Source organism: Bombus huntii, chromosome 9, assembly GCF_024542735.1.
Source record: "Bombus huntii isolate Logan2020A chromosome 9, iyBomHunt1.1, whole genome shotgun sequence".
Lineage (NCBI taxonomy): Eukaryota > Metazoa > Arthropoda > Insecta > Hymenoptera > Apidae > Bombus > Bombus huntii.
In genome coordinates, this window is record NC_066246.1 from 10413351 (window position 1) to 10438869 (window position 25519).

Consider the following 25519-nt stretch of genomic DNA (forward strand, 5'->3'; position numbering starts at 1 on the left):
CGTATTAATTTTCATGGAGGCGTAGTTAGCGAAAATTCTGACAAGTGGCTTCACCGATCCGCGTGTAAACGCTGACTCGAAACGGCCTGCACATCCTGTGGCTTGTTATAAATTTACCAAGACTTCCTGATGCACGTAGGATAATGTATAAATGAAAAACACGAGAAACTGGTGTGAAATTAAACTGGGGTTGCGTTTAATATCTTGCTTAATATCAAATTAAGTTAATCTTTAAACACTTCAGTTATTAAGCTTTTAAAAAATTCTTCTTTAATTATGACATATTAGACATAACGAAGAAGACATTAGTAATCTAAGAAATATTTAACTGACCGCTTCTTTTCTTTTTATTTTCAGGTAAGCGATAAATGGCAACTATCGTACGGAGACGTAGCGTATCATTGACTGGCGGGGTTAATTGAAGGTTTTTATATTAAATATCCATATTATTAATTCTTTTTACAACACTCGATTTTACTGATTTTTCGTTTTTCTTCTATTAACAGTTTACAAAACGGTAACAAATTTCTGTTGAAAATCTCTAAATGAATATAAATCTGAAAATGGCAGACCGTACGCCAGCTTTTTGGCATGTATAAGAAAACGATAGTTCATACAATTTGTAGAACCCATTGAAGAATTAGATTTCCTATAAAATACATAAACGTAATACAATAATCTTCCGCAAGAACTAAGCCAACAACTTCTAAACACAAATGAACGTAAACTTAAAAAGACACCATAAGAAACATCATATAAAGAAATTAATTCGTACAGCATATACAAGATGAAAAATAAGTTGAAAAAAAAAACATTTTTTTGTTTACGGTACCAGTGTATTAACTGGAAGTTTCGAATTATGAAACTTCTGTTCCTGTTCGTGTTTGTATTATTAAACATGGACAATGACGATTCGCTTCCTGTTATTATTGTTATCTTATCTCTGCGAATCAATTATTACTTTCCTTTATCCCATATTTAATTTGTATGGTTTTGTAAACAAGGATAAGATCAGTACTTTATAATCGCGACATTGTCCATGTTTAATAATACAGACATGAACAGAAACAGAAGTTTCATAACTCGAAACTTCCAAGTAATACACGGCTACCTGATGGCTTTTTAAACTCGTTTCTTTACAAAACGGAGCCTTAAACGAAGAAATGTTATTCCTTTTTTCTTTCGGCGTATCTTTGCATGTGGAATCACCGGCTGGTGGTCGCTCATACCGCGATTTTACTGACAACCATATTATATTATATAATACAATATACAACATAATATAATACATGGTACTAGGTTGTCCGAAAAGTGTCTTTCTTTTAAAGATACGTCTTTTACAACGATGCATCTTTATACAAACATGAAACCTAATCTGTTGAATGTTGTGATCTTTATTTTGATAGAACAAAATGAATCATACGCAATTCGATAAATTAATATAAAACGAAAAATGTTGTATATCCATTATTTCCTTATAAAACGAAAGAAACTTTTCGGACGACCTAATATTATAGAAGCCATTATCGAAGACTTAAATCCTCCATAAATGCATAATCATCTGCAACCTTCGAACAACCATCTACCACGAAAGGCCAACCTACACAAAAAATCTCACCCCTGCAAACTAGATTCAACCAGAAACCTGATTTTGGATGACATAAAGCGAGCGAATGGGGGTTGGTTCTGCAAGGGATGCAGGAAGGTTGATCAGGGCCGTGGCCGTTCGATGTTTTTCCCCGAGCTCTTGCAGGGTGACCCGGCTGTAAGCGCCGTCCCTGGACCAGCCGACAACTCGCCCGCCACCCTTCACTCGCCCTCCTCCTCCGCCCCTCGACTCGACTCCAGCTCCTTGGTTCGTTCCCATGCGAATCAATAGTGCGTAGTCGCGGCTCGGCGCCGTGGCTCGGTTTAGTGGGTGGTCGGGACGTCCGCGCGCGCGACGGCTGCTCGGGGGCGCAGCCGAGGGTAGAGAGAAACCTGGTGGAACGGGGTCGGAACACAGGGGACGGACTGGGCCACCAGCCGAGGACGACCGAGCCACGACGGAGCTCGCCGATCCTGAGGAACGACGACGTGGGGATTCGCCGATCGACGAACCTCCACGAGGGTGCACGCCTTCGCCTCCTACCCCCCTTTCTCGCCTTCTTTTTCTAACCCTCGATTCTTTCCGCCAGCGTTTCTTACAGCGACCATCCCCCGTTTCGGACGATGTTGTTCCACCTTTGCAAAAGCGAGATTTCCAAAGATTGTGGCGCGTCAGAGTTTCACAGACTCGATTGTTGTAGGTGGATAGAGGGTAGGGGAAGGTGAAGGGTGATAGGTTTTTCTTCTGGGCTCTGAATGGTAGTTCGAGATGAGTGCGTTTTTGGAGATTCGAGGCGGAGCTGGGTGGGTGTGATGTGGTCGTTCTTGGTGATTGTGGGAACTGGGTTTGCGAAGGTTCGAGGTTCACATTGATGGATTAGAGTTGGGGAAAGGTTTTTTTGCGGACGCATATCCTGTTGACGAATTTGTGCGACGAAAAATATGGAGCTGTTGGTTTTATCAGAAGCAGCATTTGCAAGGGTTTTCAGGTGGAAACTGTTGTGGTTAGGATTGAAGATACTTTTTCCTTTACTGAAGTATGTCCTTTTGATAAATTCATATAGCAGGAATTATTGGGTTATAGGTTTTATCAGAATAACTGTAAAACGACGTTGGTATTATTAATATCGTAGAACAATTTTTGGAAACGGATTGATGTGATATAAATAGGCAGGTTATTTTTGATGATTCTGTGTAGCGGTTTGAAAAGGTTTAAGGTTGAAATTTCCGAATTTAGCGTACAAGATATTTTTATATTGAAGTATATGTGGATATGTTGGCTTGATCACAGCAACAAGTAAAAGAAAACGTAATAGTAGGTAGAAATGTATTTTGAATTACTTAATGACTCAATAAACGAAATGTCTTAATTCTCAATAGTAGTTAGCATTAATTCACATCTACCAAGGGTAACGTGTAACCGAATATCATCGGAATACAACGTCCCAACGGTTCATTACTCCGGCCATTCATCGTGGACGTTGTAAGACGATGCTCTCGACGTGCTCGACAATGCACTTTCGCAGCCCCTGACAGATACTCAGCTATTGGGAAAACTGTCGTCCCGTGACCCAGGGGGGAACCTCTTAACCCACGATCCGGTGACCTAACCCGGTCGAACTGTGCAAAAAGGCGCGGCTAGTCGACTGTGGACGATAAATTAAAGGGAAGGGAAAACACGAACGACTGATCGGTGAAAAATCGTCGTGAAAAAGGGAAAAAGACTGCAGTTTACTGAACTAGAGGAGAGGTGGAAACGTATGATGCTCAAAAACTAAAAACATCGCGAAGTGTTATGACACGGAAATATATCGCTTTTTTTCTTTCTTTTTTCTTTTTTTTTTAGAAGTGTTGACAATTCTATGGTCTGTGAAATTGTAGGCTATGGAGTGACAAGAGTAATTTAACAAGTGGTACCGTTGTACTAACTAAAAGTAAATCGTGGTATTCATATTCGGTTTGTATAGTTTTCTGAAATTTTATTTTTCTCTTGTCTTGATCGTACCAATGAACGGAATAGTATACTGAAGCTTTCTGAGCAAAATAATACACACGTGAAAGCAATCGTCGAATGTCTTTTGATTTTAAGATAATTAAAATATACAAAGTAATATTTATTACACTGCGATATGACATTGTACGTATTTAATAATTTCTGGGCATTTTTTCTTAGATATTTACAATAACGTTACAGCAACACTTGCAGTGAAAATCATGTCCTAAAAATCTCGAACTAGTTCTTTTTATTACATTTTTATTGTTAAGAAGTTAAAATCATAATATAAAAGAGAGAATTCCTAATTTTGATACAATATATGGGTAAAATTTTACCGACACCTATTTATATATAATATAGTATATAATATAAATTTATCTGCACAAAGACGAAAATACAATATTTCTTCAAAAGAGAAAGATTCAGACAATTGATACAACGAATGCAGATATTCGATGCGTTACAACCTAATGAAAACGGGTTCTGTTGGATTCGTTACATCGAGCGTTATTTGGTCACAATCAATTCGTTCCTCGAACTGGAGTACGCGTATACGTGTTAAGTACATTTACATAAAGACCAACAGTAACTCGCCAGACAAGGTTATATGTAATTACATTCTGAACAGTTAAGTACCAATCCTTGTAGCAAGTTCAACTATCCCATCATACCTATGCTCCAACAAATTGAATTGAATATGGAATTTAATTAAACCCAGTAACATCGTCTTACAGTTAATAACTGAACAAAGCTAACATAATATTCGAAATCAAAACTGAAACATGAAACCTATATTTCTATTTCTATCTATAAGAAATTTTAATAATTTATATTGAAGAATTTTCCACGTTTCTTAAAAGCTATATTTCAGACACGGACCTTTATGTTGTAAGATAGCAAAGAGAATTTTAAAATTTCTTTTATCGCGATAAAGAAATCGCGTGCCTTACCTGTTTCCATAATAATAGGATATTCTGCATGTATAGGATGTTTCGTAACATGTAAGGGACCTACTTCCGTGATAGATGCGAAACAGAAGAAGCTATAAAAATACAAACATAGCGGAAGAAACGTAATTTCGTGTCTAAATAATTTTTGTATTTAAACAATCCTTGAGGATAAAAATAATATAATCAATTCTGAGGTGCTTAGAATTTTTCAAAAGGAATTCTACAACATGACAGCTGCGTATTTGCATTCAGGCCAAAGTACTTTCTGTGCGTATCATCAGGATTTTAAAATTGTATAACTCGAAGAAACATCAAATAAGACAGCCGCTTTTTTATGTTTCGAAATAGAATTCGATAATGTAAATAGACTGAAAAAAAGACTGCTGTTTAATATTCAATTCTTTCATTAACTCAACGTTTATCCGTAATGGATTTCATGAAAATGTCATTTAAAAAAAAATGATTCCCTTCCACTTCACGCTTCAACCGCCGCGAAAGTTTCTTTCAAGTTGTAACAACCATCGAACGATCCTGCTTCGAAGACATGGTCGCGATATCCAGATATAATATCCGTTTAATCGAGTCCACGAGTAGCATACACGAGGTTCAAAACACGTAACGTGACGGAACAAGGAACAGCCGCATCATATCCTCGAGGAGTGCATTATGCTCGGGCTGAAGCTCGCTCGAGTGTTCTCTTCGGCTTTTGCGCGTGGCTCCAGATCCGGTGTCGTAGAATTTTCCGCGTGTTGAGCGCGTACATCCTGAACTTTCTCTCTTTGCGTCTCGAGGGAGACGTCGCCGATGCCAACGTGTATAAATATACTGCAGTCTCGAAAAAGCGTGAAATATCACGTGCATGAAAGTACACGCTGTCTGCTTGCCAAGAGTTTAATGTCTTTTTAATTGATCTCTGGGCATCAATGGGATATTGAATCTGTTCTACAGACATTTTCAGACGTTAAAGATGGTTTTGTTGTTATAATATTTGTAGCAATATGTTTTATTATCTACCAGTGGGCAGGCATATTTTTATCTCTTTCGCGAACAATCTATATCGTCGATAGTGTGACAACGACCATACCCAAATCTACGTCATTTCATACTACCTGACAGTGATCCGTTAGGCTTTGACCTGACCTTTGCACATGGCGCAACATTACATTTTCCCCATTACGTAGGGCAATCAGGATCCTCTCCTTGCCTCTCAACACCTACAAACGCAACATATAAAAACTGTATGCATTCGACCACGAGACTAATCTTATGTACAGTCTTGGCCGTGACTCGAACAATTATTTTAACTTCGCTACTTCATTGTAATATTAGACTTAATCATTTTGTGAATAAAAGCCTACAAAAATATAAAAGCACAGTCAAGTTAAGCTATTGCTCAGCTACTCCTTTTTTTATCATTAATTTTACCTGACAATATCCACGACTATTTCTTTTACTGTTCTAAGCTTGCAAAATATGTGGAAAAATTCTGAAATGTTTATTAAAGTTCTTACTACATTTTACAATCAGAGTTCGATTCTTCTTTGGTGCGATTAATGATTAACAATGAGACAAAATTTAATAGATAGTACATTAGACTGTAAAATATAAATTTTGATGAAACATTTCATATGCATAATTTTCATACTAACGTATATACTTGTACGAATTTTTTTCTTCGACAGTGTATTCAATTTCGAATTTTCCTTAACGGGAGAGGGTCGATCTGTCGCGATGTTACAATCCCCAAAGTACCAGAAACAATACCCTCGAACAAAACTCCTTCAACTATATTTATCGTGCTCTAAAATTGTGCTTACCCCAGGGACTTGATATCGTCGTCGACCAAAAACGATCCCTTTTCAAGATTCCGTACTGAATTTCTCTCTCTGCCGCAAAACACAGACACGTTGCCTCGAATTTCCGGTATAATTCCTCAGAACAAAGAAAGTCCGCACTGAAACCTCATGCAAGATCACGGATCGGCAGATATCCCGCGAGCACGAACACAATCTGCAACACAAGAATCGAGGACGTGACGTTGCTTTGGGAAAAGAAATCCACCCTTTAAATTCAACTATAAACTCATTAAAATTGATAAATCTTTTCCTAAAGTAGAGCGTTCTTCTAAATTTCTTACAGAGAAAATTATAGCAGATGATGCGAGTAAATCATCCCCACTTTCATATTTGATCATTTATTTTGTTGTAAATGAACGTCCAAAAAGATGTACATGAGAATATGTATTGAAAAGGAAGAAGACACATATCTTCCGATATAATAATAATTTGATAAAGTAAATGGAACCCACATATATCAAAAGATTTAAGACTTCCATTGGAAATATATTTCATACACCTGCAACGACTTCAGAGTGGTCAAATACGAGCTCCAGTACATCTCGAATTCCTATTTCCACCCGCCAAAAATATGAACTTTACCTTCTAACCAATTTCACAACTCCACCACCCTCCGCCAGCCATAATAAATCTTCCTCCAAAAAGAATTAATTTTCCCATAGAGATATTACGTCCACACTCTGTACAGACAGTACAAGGGTGGTTTCCGGCTGAAAAGGGAACAGGTGAGAGCCGAAACTTGGCAACAGGGGCAGGTCGAGCAGAGAGAGAATAAACGGGTCGGGAAAAAGAAGCAGAAGGATAGAGAGAGACGAGCAAAGAGGACTCGACCAATCCCCAAAGCGGCAGCCAACCCCCGGGCTAAGCCTGGCTAAAATTCGTTTGGTCCGCGCAGGGTCGGCTGCGCTCGCGGAGGCAGCGTGCCGGGGGTGGCGCGTGCTCCGGCTAAGAAACTCGTGAAGGGAAACGACGGAAGGGCGAGAACCCTTCAGGCGTCGACCCATTGATAGCTGCTACTCGACCTCTCCTCTCGTACCTTCGTGTCCTTCGTCATCGTTGGTGTCTCGCGCGCCCTTCGAACATTCTCCTCTACCCTTTCTCTTTCGTTCTCTGTCTTCGGTAGCTGGTACGGCGTTCTATTTTAATAATGTCGCTGGCACAGTGCCCCGCTGAACGAACGCCGGCGTCTCGGGGCCCTATCACCCTCGGTGAAACCTTCGCTACGGGGCGGCGACGCCTTTTGTTTCATTTTCGACTGGCCTGCTATGTACCGCTAGCTCTCACACTCTTTCTCCCTTGGACCCGTGAATGGGTACACGTGGTCGGATAGTATTGTGAATGGCGGATGCATGCATTTTATGGGATGTTTGAGAGATGACAATGTTGCCAGTGGAGTGAGTGGTGCAGGGGTTCCACGATTTTGAATGGAGTCGTAAAATACGATTTGAGAAGCTTGCGCAGGATTTGTTGTATCGGTGGTAGGATAGGTATAAGAGAATATTTCGGATGAAAGGTATGCGTAAAAAATATGTGCGCGTCTTTTTCTACTATAAAACTATTGGTTTTTGTTTGGAGTTACCTTTTTTTCAAATAGAGGGGAAATGTTTTTTTATTCTATCATCTGCTGCTATTCTTGTCTTAATTAGAATTATTAATATTGTTAATAATATCACATACATTTTATATTATGAAAGAGAAATATGAACATTAAAAAGAAAGACAAGTTTGGTAACATGGAATTAATTAACATATTGAATTTTAAAATTGTTCTCTCGTAAAGAATGAAAAATGTGACTTATCATGCTAATAATTCTCTGGTGCTCTCTGCGTTTGAGTCGCTCACAAGCCATATTAATCAATTCCGTTAATTAAAATGTACGAAAGAATGAAAATTACAAGCACTATTTGTTTTTAATTTTCCTTGCAATCTACAATTATTCACGCTGTCTCTATACGATAAATAAACTTATGAAAATTGGATTTCTTTTCTCAGATGTTGAAAATTGATAAGCTTTATAAAAAACGAACTTAATTTGCTGTTTGATAGGTTCGTTTAATAATCCTGCGAGAACCATTTCATGAGACATGGTACACCAGTTTCTTTACCATATCATCGTATCATTATACCAATGATACCCTGTATGAAGCCATCCATAGAATTCATTGTATCTGATTCTACAGTATTTTAAACCAATTTACGAACACACCTTTCATATGCTTTCGATACACTCGAAAGCATCGCGAATTGGTCGCGAGTTAGCGAGTAACGCATGATATTCGATCTCGAAAAAATTCGAGCACGTTCAGTCACGGATTTATGATCACCGTTTCTTTCCTGCTCGCGGGCGTCGGCTTTTACGACACGCGTCGCGTAAAGCGCGCTCTAAGCGCGATCGCGATCCTCCAGTTTATACTCGCGTAAAATTCCCCATTACCCCGGCTGTATATCAGTTTAATTCGATGTTACATCCTAAACGCGCTCGCCGTCTGACGTGTCCTTAGCTACGTAGACGGATTGCCGCGGATACACGGCGTACCAGTGGAATATTCCCGCACGACACAGACAGGGCTTGATCGACGAGATCTCGTCGCTGTCTGAGACGCGTTGGTTCGATGCACCCGGACAAGGGAATTTCGATAACTAATCGATTGAGATCGTCATTCACGCTGGCTTTGATCGTCAAGCAGTTTAGGAGCACGGTTTACTGACGCTGTTATCGTTTAAGTAACTTGTCGTTCATTGATCTCGCCGACTTCCGAAGGATAATTTTGTAGTTTGACAATTTTTAGGTAATGGAAAATGAGTAAATTTGGAAAGATAAATTACTAATGGGAAAGAATGTGATTATATGTGTATGCGAGTTACGATTGCGTTATACCTTATGGGTGAAGATTATGTAGTGAAATTGAAAAATTACAGTTTGAAGAACAGTGATGCCAGTTGACTTAACAATAATTGGTGAACTATTTCTTGAATAATTTAAATTTAAGATTAAAAGATAGTCTATTTATAGAATATACGAAGCATTTAGCTACCAACTGTACGCAGTATTGCTTGACAGTATTTCATTTAGAGGTATACAAGATGCAAATATCAATTACTATTTTGATAAATTGGAAAATGAGAATGAAAAATTGCAGCAGAAATATAAATTTTTATTTCAATGTACTGTATAAAATACAGTGACTCTATATTAAAAATTTGTTCACACGAAACGTAATAATTTCCCTCTTCTTTGATTTTACAACCCGTTAAATTATAACACGAAATTTAACTGAAAATATAACGTATGATCATTTTGTCGAATATTCTGGAAGAAATTACTTGAAAAAATATTCCGTAGTAATGTATTTTAGATATATATATATTTTCTACATTTTTACACGTTTAAATAAACGAAATTAAATAAATATCCCAAATGCTCCAAATTCTTTAGCGAAGTTGTTTCAGAGTCAAAAGTAAGAACTTTCAACACGTCTTTCATTACACGCTGCTGTCACAGTTTGATCAACAAAATTTCTGCGTTTATGAAATGTCTTTCGTTGTCGGCAGATTTTCCATTATTTCATTTCACTGGTGGAAAAAATGAGGAAAGGAAGATAACAAAGCCGTTCCATATTATCGGCGCGCCGATGCAAATCTCGTAGCGCAATTGCCACGCTCGTGATTCCATAGGTCGCGACGTGCCGAGGATACAGAAGGTCCCACGCGTCGCGAAAACGAGAAAAAGTTTAAAGGAATCGTCGGAAGCCGGGCTATGCGGGACTCCAACCGCCCGAGGATTTCTTTGTCTCCGGAGATCCCTTTTTCCTACCGAACTTCTCGTAGTCTTCGCTTCACAAAATTACCGCTAGTCTTCCTAGAACCACGTCCGTAACTCGGCCACCCTTGGTTTTAGGGTTTGTTTAAAGATGCTTTTCGGCATAGTCGACCGGGGAATTGAAATCCTCGTGTTCTATCTCTCGAAGCGTTTGCAACTTTACTTCCTGAATCCTGTGAGTGGATATTCGCGATCCTCCTTAACTTTCAAAGGTCAAAGATAGAAAACGTTATTCTTCTCGTTCGATACTACTACGAAGAATAGAGACAGGAATAAATGTAAGGCCTTCAATGAATTTTGGTGAATTGAATTTTATTAGAAAAAAAATTTTAATTTTTGACAGTGAAAAATTAGGATAATTATGGGCGAGAGTCATATGTTTTAGAGAATTGATACTGTGTCTACATTTTATAACAGAAAAATGTATAATCATTAAGAAGAAGAATAATTATTTCTATTCAGACGTATTAGAGTTTTGAGATATATATATCATGATTGAAAGATTAAAATTTAAGGAAGAATATAGGCCAAGATAGGGGTGTAGATGAAAAGAGAAATACGAGTGATATTTTCAATTTGGATAGACTGGTGGTAACTCTAATAAAGAAATTTGTGTACTTCAAAAGATTACCTCTTCCGCTGTTGCTGAATCATCCGACAACTTAATTTGTTTCATACTTTGTTCATTTCAAGGGAAATTTCAGGTGAGAATAAAATTCGTCATCAAAAGAGATACACATTGTTATTTGAATTTTTAATTTATTTTATACTTCATTTGCCCGAAGAAAAATTTGAGACGAAGGTAAAATTCATGATTAGAAAATATGTGTACATGTTTCTGTTTGAGTTTCCATCAATAATTCAATTTTCTGTTTCCTTTGCAAAGTTGTACTGCGGACAGAAGTATAGATAGAATTTATTGCTAATGATACTGGTAGGTCGATGTTTACATTTCCGACGATTTTATGTAGCCGACGCTGTTAATTAAGTCGCGACTCAAATATTGACACAAGCAAAGTTATTTTGGGAAAACGTCAATTAATAAATTATGTAGGCAACAGGGTGAAAGAACCCCCATTAAGCGAACCGTGAATTTCAGGACAGCATCACCGGCTTACTGTCGAGTTACCAACCTACCGAGAGAATTCTCTTCGGTTAGTGGAAGCTGTCTACAAAATTTCAAAAGATTCTTTTTTTACAGAAAAAAGGTCAATGGTGTTAAATTAAGACTTTTTCTAACCGGAGAGAAGTAACCTTCCTCTTAATACAATGCACACGGTATTTACATAAAACGAAAGAATCCAGCTTTCATATTATTTTCTGAAAGCATCAACCGAATTAGGTCAGTGAAAATATTAAAGTTCTCATCTACCGTCTGTATACATTTTCTACTTTCTTCTCTTGTTTCTAATTATATTTTATTACGTTTTGAAACTCAAGTTTTCAAGTTATAATGTTTTACATTATTTTGTAAATTCTTTGTCTTCGTTATTCTGTGAGCGATATTTTTAATTTAAAATCCATCGGTTCGTTGCCTGTCGAAGCACATCCCTTTTCCGGTACGGTTTATACCTTTCAACCTCATCAGCAACCCTTTTCTAATGAACCATAAATTTCAGGTTAACGTTCACCGGCTATAGCCTCTTTAACGGATTAATTATTTTTACATAGCACCGGCCCTCCTGTTATTCGTCTATCTTTTCTATACACCAGAAAAGCAAAGAACTTTTCTTCTCCCCTGTTTTTAATTTCATAACTTACACCTAGAGTAGGTTCTTGGAAAATTTCAAACTCGTATTAACCCATTAAGAATCAATATTACGTCAATATAATAGGTACTTTCTTTGCAATTATTTAAAATTAATTCAATTTAATTTACTTAATCTACATTATTGAATTATATATTTCCTAATATCGTGGTTATAAAAAGAGCGTCTGAGACTTTGCTTAATATTTTATTTCCTTTATAATTGCTTCGTTTAGCTAGATTCTACCGCTTCATGAAATTCAAAAGAACTTGGGTATTTATACCACAATAAAAAGTTATTTCGCTAAATTTCTCGTACCAACGAAACAATATAGGTATAGCATATTTGATGTTTATTTACGTTTTCCAATAATACCATGTTCCTGACTTTTACACGCTATTACACCACCTTAATGAATTAAACAGCGCAATTTCGCGCTCTAATTACATCGCGAATTACTACAGTCAATTCTCTGCCTTCAAAACTAGAATTCCACTCTGTACCTAGCGATACTAATCCGAGAATTTAAAACGGCATTCCTGTAAAATACCAAACACAAGACGAAGTAACCCCTCGTGACCCAGATGAGCCACATTCACCCGAGTTCCTTGAACGAAGCGAACGTTGCAATTCCGATTCAGCGGTTGCTTCCAAGATGAAATTTATCAATTTAGACGTTCCTTCAGCTGCACCAGTATCCGGAACAATGGGCCAGAGTCCACAGGCAGAGGGAGATGGTCGAAGACGACGTAACAAAATTAACATTGTCGATTCAAGGAGCGCGACCCCGAGAATGCCCTACTTTCATTATCCAGAATCCAGGATGGCCCCGGGCTATATCTCGGAAGCTGCGTGGAATATCGTATTCATACAAAGAGAGAACGGAATTCGTATCGCCAAGAACGATTCCCGGTTTCCTCTTGAGAAGGAACGCCTCCATCATCGAGATTCCCCCGGTTCCGCCCAGCTATAATAGTTTTATTATTTTAATGACTCGCCTGGCAAGATGCCTCGCGACTCATTGTTCCTCTCCTTGTCTATTTCTTCTTTCTTGTCCCTTTTTATTCCCTTTTATACTTCCTGGAAATTTGATTTCGAATCTTCAGTCGAAGAACGTCGAGATATTCCTTTTCCTGCCACGTTTTCATCTACGCTGCATCTTATAACTAGACTGCAGATCTTCCTGCAGGTTTCTTATCATTTTCTTTCCGCAGAATAGTTTCTTCTCAAACTGTTGCTCCATGTGATTTCAAACGCGTCAATATAAAGTAGCTAAAGATGAGGAAAATCTCTTAAATTCAATTTGTAGGAATTAAGGGCATAAGTGTTGATAAACGATTATAGTATCGTCGATATTTTAATATTATAACAAGCAATATATTTAAAGGTATGAAGCGAATGGGAAAATATATGCTCAGAGAAAAGAAAATTTTAGTAACGTGGGGTGAATTAGCATTTTGAACTGAATTTTAAAATTGTTCTCTGATAGAAGATGGAAAATCTGATTTATAGAGGGGAGCGAGAATCCAAAAATGTCGGGAAGAAATCCAGTCGGGTCTCGGAAGAATTTCGTAATTTGAGATTTTTGGGTTTCTCAAGAATTTCAGCATTCTCGAATTATAAGATTATGTAATAAATTATAATATTTTATAATAAAATATATCGTTATTATTGTTGCTCCATATTTTAGTCCATATAATTTTAAGATTCTCGAGAATCCTGCAAGTCTAAAAAATCCCGATTTTCTCTAGAACTCCGAAATTCTCGAAAATCCCAACTTCTTCGATAAACTCGAATTACGAAATACTTCCGGGAATCCGGTTCGATCCCGAAAGAGATTTTCGACCCGACCCGACCTAATCTGATATTTTCGGAACCCCACAAATCTCTACCATTAACATAATATAACATATAAAAAATTGCAAGATTTTTTATGGTTTCATAATTATGAGACTCAGTGTCTACGGCTGTTTTGTGCTTCTTTCTACAATAAGTGTTGAACAATTTCATGGAAGCTCCACGATGATCGTTTGATTTTAACGAATTCTGGCAAGCTGCCTCGCTCCTGCGTCGAATACAATCAATCCTTATGAATTCGATTTGGAAATATTAAACTTCTGTTCTCTGAAAGCGTTGCTAGGAGGAACGCTTTGTTCGTGTTCAACGATTATATGATTTTACGATCGTCTCGTTTGAATTGGCGATTAAAACGAAGCAGCGTTATGGTGATTAAGGTGGCGAATGATGATTGAGATCGTATAGTTGATGTATTTGGAGGAAATTGTGGAGATAGCGAGATGAGATTATGGTTATAATCTGTGCAGCCTATATTGTGAGGTCGTAAAATCGGTCAAGCGTTATAGCTTACATGTATTGAGTGAAAATACAGTATCCTGAAACATATATGGGTAGGTAAAGAGTTTGAGATTCATGTAAGGTCGTATCGTGTCACGTTAGAATTGATATTTTTCAAGAAAATTAGTATAGCATACAATTTGGAAAATGGTCTTTGTCATCTTACATAATGTGGACACATTATGCAGAAATTTTAAATATCAGTTTGCAGATGAATGCAAATTTCGTATAACGTATAATTGGAGAAACAGGTTCCAAAGTTTAATATTTTGCAAAATGTATACACATTACACAGGAATTTTAAATACCAATTTGCGAGCGAAAAAGAAATTTTGTAATAGCGTATAATTTGGAACATACATTCTGTAAAACAGTGTTTGGTATTTGCACAGTGTATACCTACATGTTATACAGAAATTTTAAATATCAATTTGCAAGTGATTTTGTTTCTCGTTGATTTTACGTTATCCTTTTCTTCCGATTAATTCTTTTATAAATTAGTTGTTTGATGGTAAGTAGAAATAAAGATAACGATCAACACGATTCTTTTTATTCTTATTCTCCATCCAGTTTCCATTTTTCTCGGTGTTTTTCGCGGAATCTGAGAGCGTATTATCACGTAGATCCGATTGAAACGCAAAGGACAACGGCAAATAAAATTCAATTCCCGTTAATTCCGGTTAAGCTCTGTTTAATACGCTGCGTTCATTTATTTGCACTGTTCAATCCGATTTATCGATATTACCTAAAATCCTTTAGCCTATATCATATAAAACACACATTTCCAAACCATCAGACACTGTTCATTTTCTTTTGTCTTCTTTATACAAATATACCAATATTCCGATTTATTTCAGGAGTATTCATTATCAGAGATAAAAATCAGCATTGCTATAAAATTTATAACGCATGTTATTGGATTGTTTGAAAAGTCTGTAGCGTTTTTGATGGTCAATACATTTTATTGCGTATTTGATGGGATTGGAAGATGATTATTTATTGCGAATATCTGTCAAATAATGAAATACTAAATTTCATAGTTGATTTTAAATGGAGTAATTGAAAAAAACGGGCGTTCAGGATTGTTGAATAAAAGAGGTGTCATATTTCAATAAGACAATCTGTTTCAGTTACAAATTATAACATCGTTCGATCACTATTTATAACCCGATAAATTAAAAAGTACAGAAAAAAGATGATGTTACATTGTCTTTTAAATTTGCTTAGAATTTATCACCAGCATCTTTTTGCTATGAATGAATTTATGAAAGTAAGTCATTTTATTTTCTTTGGCTTATGATTTGGTTAAAAGATTAATAAATGTAACCTTTAAAAAATTTATCAATGATGAACAATTAAGTACACCAGAAAAATAGTAAAGAAGTTTACAAAATAACATACATTTTTCAACAAATTCTACGAAGATGAATTGCTTCAGATTTTCCAAAATTTCTCTACAAACTTCTCACGCAATCGAATATTCCATCGCATATTTCATATCTCGCAAGCATTCGCTAACCCGTTACCACATGAACTTCTACATTACAATATTCATCAATTAAACGTACCAACAAACATTCCAAACTGCATAACACAAACCAACTATTTCTCCAACTATTTTGGGCTCTCTGTACACCGTCGGTTATAAGTAAGTACTGGTTCCATCTACTGGTTACAATTATTGTTGTTGAGGTTGATAGAAGAACGAATGGATGAATTTGTAATAGAAAAATATATTAAAATAAGTATAGGTTTAAGCATAAGTATTAGGATATGCTGATCCAGATACTCACTCTTACGGTGTTACAATACAATAGGAAAAATTTATTTATTTATAGCAAAGGATATTACCAAAAAGTCAACCTTGTAGCTCTAGCTGAAGGCTACAAGAAACAGCAATAGAAATCTACTTGTAGCTCTTTTGTTTCTAGCCCTTGTATTCCAAAAGAAAATCTATATTCAAGGGCACAATAATATGGACTTTCCCTTATTTCGAATTTTCTTTTTTTTTTTTTTTGGTTTCACTTTGTTTCACGGATAAACAAAAGAAAAGGAGTAGAGTTCTTCTTCAAGTAATTACTTTAACAATTGTAAAACTCGATTTCCACGAAAACGGAGCGCTATACAAAACTACACTATTCTATATTTTCAACTTACCTTAACGTAAGGAATTAACCTTTTTTCCGGTTGTACCACGATTTCGTAAGCATCCGTATCTCTGCTTCATTTAAAGGCGTAATATCTCTGCCAATTAGACTTGAAAATTTCGTGGATGTATCTTCGATGATACATCGAGATTAGAAGATTATAAGTTAGATTATAAGGAGATTATAAGAAAGAAAGTAGATTATAAGGTTAGATTATAAGGAAATGCAAGAAAGATTGATTTTTTCTACCCTAGAAAAATACCTCAACAGTGGAACGAGGTGGTACGGAATAGACACATCGAGCTTTTTGAACGAAAGCAATCTATAAAGCGCGACCGAGCTTTGTTTTCACGTCCGTGGGACAGTTTAATTGGCACATTGAGCGATCCTGCCGACTTGTTCAGCAACGAACCGTCTAGAAGAAACTGCGCGTCCACGACACGCTTTTTCTTTCGCCGATGCCCTTTTACACGCCGTGCCAATTATCGACCGATACTACTTGAGAGCCGCGATCGTTTTGCGCGTTTTTGCCGCGCTTTAAACCGATACGAAAGTCTTCGTGCAATATGCCGGTTTTTGCCACTGGTCCGCGTTTCCGCGGAGCATCGCCGTTATGCCGGTAATTAAATGATTATGGTCGGATAAATTCCAACCGAGCTAGCGACTTTCTTCCCTCTTCTGGGAAGATCAGTTTAGACGCGCCGGCATCCTGAATCCCGACTCGATGAGGTTTTTTGGAGGATGCTTGCTTGGATTACCGTTGACGGAGCTTTTAGAGGGTTTTAAGATCTGTTTTATGAGGGTTTTAACTTTTGTTTTTCTTTCTGTGTTTGCGATTTTAGTAGGACATTTAATAGGAAAGAGCGATAGACATTTTTGTTTCAAGTATTGTTTGACGATATATTTGATGGTATTATGGCGACAAAAAATTGGAATCTTAATTTGTTTACGTTTATTATTTATAGGAGAATCGATATTTTCAGAAAGTTAAAAAGTGTTCTAGTTACTGATAGTTGAGTAAAAGATTATTTCTAAAACAGGGAATATGTGGATTAAAAATTCTGTTTTTTAGTCTTCACATGTATAAGACTACTATACTAAGACTACTAAGAGAGTAATTATTTTTGGAAAATTTATATCTTTTGTATCGTTGATACTCAATTAAAAGATTGCAGATATTAAGTATTTCAATATCTAATTTGAATATACTTGTATGGATAAGAAAGAACTGTATTAGTAAATGGAAAAATGAGAGTAAATGTTTTTTACAAAGATACATATTTAACACGATCTTTCTGGACAAATCTTCCTTGTTGTTGATCTTAGCGTAACTGAAGCTAGTTAATTGTCGTCTAAAATTTTCCAAATAGTTGAAAATATTTAATTCGCGAATTTAATAGTATCGACGAAATGTTAGTAATTACAAAATTTTGTTTTGAACATTTGTCAGTACACGCGATATAATTTGACGATGATCTATTGATGGAATTAAGGCAACGAGTTTCGTTTCCTCTCGGTTTTTCAATTTTAATACGGGCACCGGGGTGTTCCGCGGGGATTCGAATTACACGATCGGGGCCGCGTAATCTGCTAGCAACGAGCACGAGGTATCGCGATGAAAATTAATTCACAGCAATTCACCGGAGATCCTCTGATCCCCTGATCAAACAATCCCGCGGAATATTGCGAATTTCCAGCAATGATTTAAAAAAAAAAAAAAATCGAGCGAGCGAGGGGGAGAGAGAGGGAGAAAGAAGAAAAAATTCAGGTTTCCAGCGACAGTCAAACTGAATTGACGCGAAACACAGAAATTTTTAGCAAATTGGTGAATACCACTATGACGTGCCGAATTCCAGGAATATTCCCAACATTCATCCCTCTGCTCTAACACTAAATCCACATTAAACTCTATCGAACGAAAAACTCAAATAAAACCAAATATTCTATCGTTCAACCAATAGACTTGACATCCTCCACTGAAAATAATCAGTAATAAAAAGTCAAACAGAAAAAAGATGAAAAGTTTCGAGTGTCTATATAATAATATAACATATAAATCAAATCTACTAAACGTAAAAAATGTATGAAATCTATTAGCTTCTATAAGAAATCGTAATTCATGTAACAAATAACAATTGAGGTATTTGTACCAAAAGAAGTTTTCATCAAAGCTGTTTCTCACAAGAATAGTTCCTATTAGTTAATAACTATTCAAATGTCATAAGTAGGGTTGATTTCGTCCTCCCATCAAGGATCATTGCTTTTAGACATCGCGTTGATGATTCAGTCTAATAACAATAATGGGAACGTAGGACATTAACATCTTTAAATATTACACTGCATGTGGTTTTTAATCAATGAAAAATATTTAATTCATCCAAGGATACGTTATATCTATATAGCAACTTGATTTTCATTCCATGATATTTTACTGCAAAATTAATCTGAATCACAAATTTTTCAAAAATGCATAAACACACCCAGTTTAATGATCGATATCTTGTTAGAAGAAATTGAAATCTGTTGAATTGAAGATGCTATGATATTTTTGGCTTTTCTGAAAAAAAAAAAAATAAAAAAAGACACAGGTTTGGTAATTATTGTTCTCGCTAAGAACACTTCAATCTTCTTTGTTTTTTTTTTTTTTTTCGTTTGTCTTTCAAATTTTTCCCTCCATTTTGTTTTCGTCCACTGCCAGTCTACATTGTGACCCCCTTGGCAAAGCAGAATACGAGCACCCGCGCGCACCTGTATCCGGGGAAATCAATAACCGCGAAAATTTCCATCGTTCCGGGCCATTTGAGCCGTAGATTGTGCGAGTCCGCGGGATTCCAGTTCGATTTTCCGCATGGCCGTGCTTACGGCGAAGTTTTTGGCCGAATACCACCTACGATACAAGTACCTCGTACGCGGAACGCATCGGGAAACCGTTTCGAACACTTAAACCACCATCGACTGTGAGAGAAAAGTAGGATGGAAGGAACACGCGTTGAAGGCAATAGTCGCGAGAAAGATCGTTCCGGGTTAGATTTGTCCGGATTTGGAACATAAATTAAAATAAAAGAGATGGTTCTCTTATAATAATTTTTTTTTTGCATTAAATTCTGGTAATATGTAGATATTATACTGCTTAAAATAATTTAAATTAAGAATTTTCTTCATTCTCTTTGATAAAAGTAAGTTTATACTGTTGATTAATTTTATACTAAATTATGTACAATACAGATTTATAAATTGCATTAAATATCTATTTGACATACGTGTGCCGGATGAATTACTTTTGTTTTTTAATTAAATATTCTTCGTCTTTCTATGGGCTTTGAGTTTATTTCCAACTACGTATTCATAGTAGAATTTACTTTGTGTATTCACAAAGAGAAAAAAATCCTATATGTAATGAAACATTAGTGCTGTGCCCATTTTATTCGCTATAATATTAATAGGTTTTCATATCCCGCAAATTTGGTCATCACGAAGTCGTGATCGAAGCTTGGTTGAAACTTGAAGCTTGAAACTATTAAATACAAGTCGCCAAGTTCTATAGATTTATTCGTAGCACGATGTCACCTTCTTGCAGTGCGTATTTCTTTTTCTCTTCACGCTGGTTAACCGTGATTTCCGTACTTCACGGAGTATGTGGGCGAATTCCTAGTGGCGAAATGCAGATGCACGTAACTCGAGCCGTTTGCTTTCCTCGACGTCGAATCGGCGAAACGGTAATTGGGGCCAGCGGGAGAACAAACGAGAGGGCTTTCAGAGAGGGCGAATTTGTTTAGCGAAACTTTTCGCCGATTAGCTCAGGATATCCACTGGAGGCTGCTGGTTTGTCGAGATTGTAGCTGCTTTTTCTCGTCCTTCGAACGTTTGCGGCTAGAGCTTGTTGATTCTACAAACGATTTAGGGGAATTTGGAAACGTTCTGTGTTCGAAGAACGTGTTTAAACTGTTGGAATGAAGAATTAACTCGTTGCATGGATTACTCATATTTTAACGTTTTCAGATTTTCAATGTGTAATTATCTTTTATTAGCGTTACGTTCGTTATGTTATAGGCTGGTTACAAGAAATATTCGCAAATATTTTTAGTGAAGTATCTTTTTATCGTATTTATGTACTTCATTTTCAAACTATCAAATTTTCTTAGTCGTATGAAAGTACTGATAAATGATACAAAATTGAATATACTTGAACGTGGAATTAGTACGTGAATACTTGAGAAAATTCTGAGTTTTGAAACGACGTATGAAATGACGTACGAAAACATGAAAATATTCATTGAATAAGAGAAAGTTCAAGAAATTGATATAAAACAAGTTTATTGTTTTCTGTATTTTTATTATAACTTTTTAAGAAAGTATTTATCATGCAATATTTATATGTCGTCTCTTCTTCTTATTTTTATACCAACATCGTTCTACGAGAAAAGAAGCTGGGATACGCTGTATATATTTTGATTTAAAGTTAGAATTTCCCATTGGGGAATTACGGTCGATGCTATAAAATTTCCACAAATTTCTTTTTACGATGCCCGAATGGATAGCATACTTAATAGGTTAATCCCTACGAGTATTATTAAAATGTATACCATAAGTTTCCTTATACCTTTAAAACACCTGAATTTACTCGGTCGACCGATTGCCAATGTACCGCGATACCTCTAAATGGTATCTCTAAATCTCGTTCTTCGAGGTGGAACCAACCATCCAGCTGCGAGGCAGCGGGGATCAACGAGCATTAATCCACAGGGAAAACATTTTTCCCCGGCGTTATCGGGTTTTCCAAGCGAACTGTTCAAACACTACGATCGACTGTACGCGCGCGTTCGAGAAAAAAATGTTCTACTCCAGTTCACCGATCTTTTTGAGAAGAACAACGCGGTAAAACTAGAAATGAACACAAAGACACGATCGGCAATGGAATAAAACAATGGTAAATGAAGACGAAGATGTTAGATTTACTATGCTATGAACTGTGACGCGAATTAAATCATTTAAAGCTCATAGGATCATGCTGTGAGAATAAGCGAACATAAGAATCGTTGAAACGTATAAACTTATTGATCGGAAAAGGCTAATTAATTCGTCCATTAAACTCTCAATCTTTTGGATGTAACAATTGCTTAATCCATTGTTACCCTATTTTTCAACATGATAATATGATAATACGAAGTTGTTTCAATATGATAATATGATAATATCAAATTCAATTCTACTCAAAGTAGAGAGTATTATACTTATACTTGGAGAAATTAAAATTAATCTAATTGCAATAAATCTGTTATTAACTCTTAATTTTGTGATTATTCAAGTTTTTGGTTAAAGCATAACTCGATTAACACGTGATTAACAGGCGTGTATTTTACGCTACGTGTCTATTGCGATATGTAGCAACGATCGAGCGTGTTAAAGTAGAATTTCCTGTAAGAGCCAGACGTGTGCGCGCGGACATATGCTACCACTCAGTAGATTCATACACCGATAGGAGTTTCCTATTAGTATCGAACGCTTGAATTTCGATAAGCACAAACAGGTAGATTTTGTTATACAGCGTTCCACATGCATTTCAGCTGCTTATTAATTTATATGAAAAAATATATGTAATATTGCAAAGCTGTAATTATTACAAAACGAAGTCTTCAGTTGATGATTGTTGACGATATGGTTTATTCCTTATATCTGTATTACCTGATTTTTTATATTATCACCTATCTGTCTATATTTTTAATACAACTGTCTCGAAGGTCGTATAATATTTTCGAAAAATGTTAAAAGATCGGTATCTTTTTACATTGTCGTAAGAAATGCATGCGAATGTCTTACTGATTTATAATTTTAATATAAATTGACTGTTTTATACTCGGCAAAATACCACTAACAGCTTATTCAATCTCTACTTCACACTGTAGAATTACTAAATACTATTTAATATATCCAATCACTATTAAATTCCAAGAGATTCTACACATTTGTAGAATCATCCATTTCATACGCAATAAGCCAATAAATGAAAAAATCCTATTGTAATCAAGTGTTAGCGCGGACGATAGAACGATCGAAAGACAGAAACAAGAGAACGCAAACGCAAGAAAACGCGGTTAGAAAATTTTTTAGGGCTGACAATGTACGATACGTGATATATTGACCGTCTCGTTTCGGTTTTCCACGCTCGAATCAATTCGAGCGAAGATACTCGATAACCGAATCGAGCAATTTCGAGGCTAACGTGTGCCCCCTGCCCGCAACTTACTCTCTCCTTCCATCGTCCTACTCCCTGTTTCACCCTATTTCACCCTCCTTTTCTCCCCTCGTTCTCCTGGTTCCTCGTTTTTCTCCCTTTCGTCAAGCGCACGCTCGCTCTGTCCCTTTGGCCACACGCTTTTTTCATCGAGGCCAGGCGTACCCTGGCCCGCTAGCTGGATAGACGCGTGCACCGTTCCGTTTTCCAAGGGTGTGTAAGTGTGCACACATAACCAGCAGCAAAATCCCCTCGTGGCTTTGCCATTCGGTCTCCTCTTCCGTTTTCTCGGTGTTCCGCCGCTGAATGAACGCTCTGGTCGGCGAGAGCCAAGCAAAGAGAGGGAAAAATGGATGGAAAGGGACAGCAATCGTACGGAGTCTGTTGGAAAATAGTCACGTTGCGGTTAATTTCGAGTCACGTTCCTTCTCCTCTTTTTGTCTTCTGATATCTTCTCTTTCGTTCTCCCTAACATTTCTTTTCTTCTTTAATGTATTTTTGCCTTTCTCATGCAGCTTCTCCTTCTCCATGTATATTGTCATACGTAAGTATTTGGACACCTGCTCCCCCTTGCACGATTGATGTTAGTGACGTTGTTAGTGAAATTTTACAAGTCACGAACTACTAGGAAGCTACTAGCTCTCGAACAACAGTATCTAACAAGTTTGATAATAAAGAAAAATGAAATAGTACATTTTATAAATTACACGTTATCTGATTATTATCTGTTTCATGAAAAATTCTGAAATTGCGAAAGAGAAATTATCTGATCGCACTCCGTTCCACGAAAGATTATGAAATTGTAAAAGAGAAGTTATCTGATTATTCTTTATTTCATGAAGAATTATGAAATCATGAAAGAGATGGCTGTAACCTACCACTGTTACTTAGCTTATCCCTTGTTGTATAAAAAAAATATTGTACAATAAATACATAAGGTTGATATTTCTACTAACTACAATGACTTCTACTAACAGCATTAACAATCTATCATATAGAAAAGTACGTGCATTAAACAGATAAAATTTATGTTTCTACGAACCACATTATATCTAAATGTTAAATAAAACAAATCGGTAATATCTTTATACCGACGGTATTATAAAAATACCATCGCTAACGACCATATTGTCGATGTTAATGAATGGAAGAAGAAGAAGAAGAAAAAGAAGAAGAACTTATAAAGAAGTATACAGGCTAATAATCTTTCGAACGCCACGATATCCGAATGTTAACGATTCACACTACATTTTCTATAATTTAAAACAGTCCAAATACTTGTGCACGGTAGTGTACGTACATCTTTTCCCATTGCTTTTCTCAAACCACCGCCGTTGCTCCTCCCGTTTTTTCCTTTTTTACGCCTGTTCTCCTCCTATCTTCTCCTATCCTCTCTTTCTTTCGTTTTCATATTCGTATCTACGCGCGCTGCGTCTGTCTCTTCTCAGTGATTTAATGGCCGGAAGCGTAATTACTTATGCCGACGTGCGGCAGATAGGAGAGACCGCGTGGCTCTCGGCTTTACATAGAAAGAGAGAGAGATAGAGACAGAGGGAGAGACACGAGACTTTGGGAGAATGGAGAATACGGATAGATAGAATGGTACGCGAGCGTTTGTCTACGCGCGTGTATAAGCGCGGGAGGGCAGCGATCGGAGCGTATGACGGGATCCATTGTCAGCTGGCGGGATGCCTCCAGTCGATCGATTATTATCACTCGAATCGGCCCGTTACAACGAGACGAGACACTGCGCCCGGACAATGGACGAATACCAAGACTCGCGTCGATCCACCCACGTTCGCCGCTATCTTAAGGAAAATGAATACGTCGCGGAGAATCTCGGCGAAATTATCGTCAACGAGCACGGGAAATTGCTCGATCGTACTCTGACTCGATCCACGAGAAGGCGCTCGTCGAGACGGTTTCCGGGCCATTCAGACCAAAGTTGACATGCGAGACGTCATGCTATATGCCGCCAGTAACTTGGGTGCTCTTGAGAGATTTCTTCGACGGATGTACTTAGTCTTGCGCAGTTTTTTTTATATTGTGGTGTTTAGAGGTAGCGGTGCTTTGTATCGACGTGCTCAAATTATTGTATTAGTCTTTGAGATATTGCGCGATATTTTTCCGGTTCTTTTTTGATAAAACATTCGGAATTTTTGTTAAGGATTATCTGTCGAAGTCCGCTGCTTTATTTAAATTTATTTGAAGGTGTATTCCCATTTATAAGTGTCATTTTTGGGCGACTTTTAGGATGAAAAGTTGGTTGATAATCGTCGACTAAAAGACTTGGAATTTTTTATATGTATTTATACGTATATTATATAATTTTTATGTAATTATTTTTGTTACTATTTAAGTTATACGCGTTATTATTATGTTATATATGTTTAGTATACTGTGCCTATATTATGCAAATATTATGCCTTGGAAAAAATTGAATAATTCATTGTTATTAAAAAAATGACGAGTTTAAATCTTGAAGAAGTGAAATAATAGAAAAACAATTATACAAAGTCGATAGGTGTAATATTTCTAAATTCTTTGTTCAGATCATTTTCATAATCATCCCGCCAATCGGTTCAATTCTCACACTATTCCAAAGTCAGATAATCCGAGCCAAAAAAGCTGATCGATCCAACACGTGTATTACCATTTTTCCACTTCGCTTATTTTACTCTGTGTATTTCATTGGCGATACAAGTAAATAAAACAGGAAGTATTAAGCTGAAATAGAGGGGTGGCAGACAGAAAACCGGGCTTTTTCCGCGTCACAATTCCGCGTTTCCCCGTTCGTCAGAATTATTCGCCGGCTGATCGAGTCGCA

The 25519-nt window shown here is 36.8% G+C and overlaps 2 protein-coding genes across 4 annotated transcripts in view; one reads left to right on the forward strand and one right to left on the reverse strand.

Moving 5' to 3' along the window:
• LOC126869717 (plexin-A4) overlaps positions 1 to 25519 on the forward strand; it is a 426446-nt gene that overhangs the window by 244595 nt on the left and 156332 nt on the right. The window lies entirely within an intron of this gene.
• LOC126869740 (PI-PLC X domain-containing protein 1-like) overlaps positions 1 to 25519 on the reverse strand; it is a 276559-nt gene that overhangs the window by 81502 nt on the left and 169538 nt on the right. The window contains exon 8 of one of the 2 annotated variants that reach the window (XR_007690984.1): positions 1485 to 1505. The exons of the other annotated variant lie outside the window; for it this stretch is intronic. The gene's annotated coding sequence lies outside the window, so the exon portion shown is untranslated. Of the gene's footprint in view, positions 1 to 1484; positions 1506 to 25519 lie in introns of those variants that run through there. 2 annotated transcript variants of the gene reach the window in all.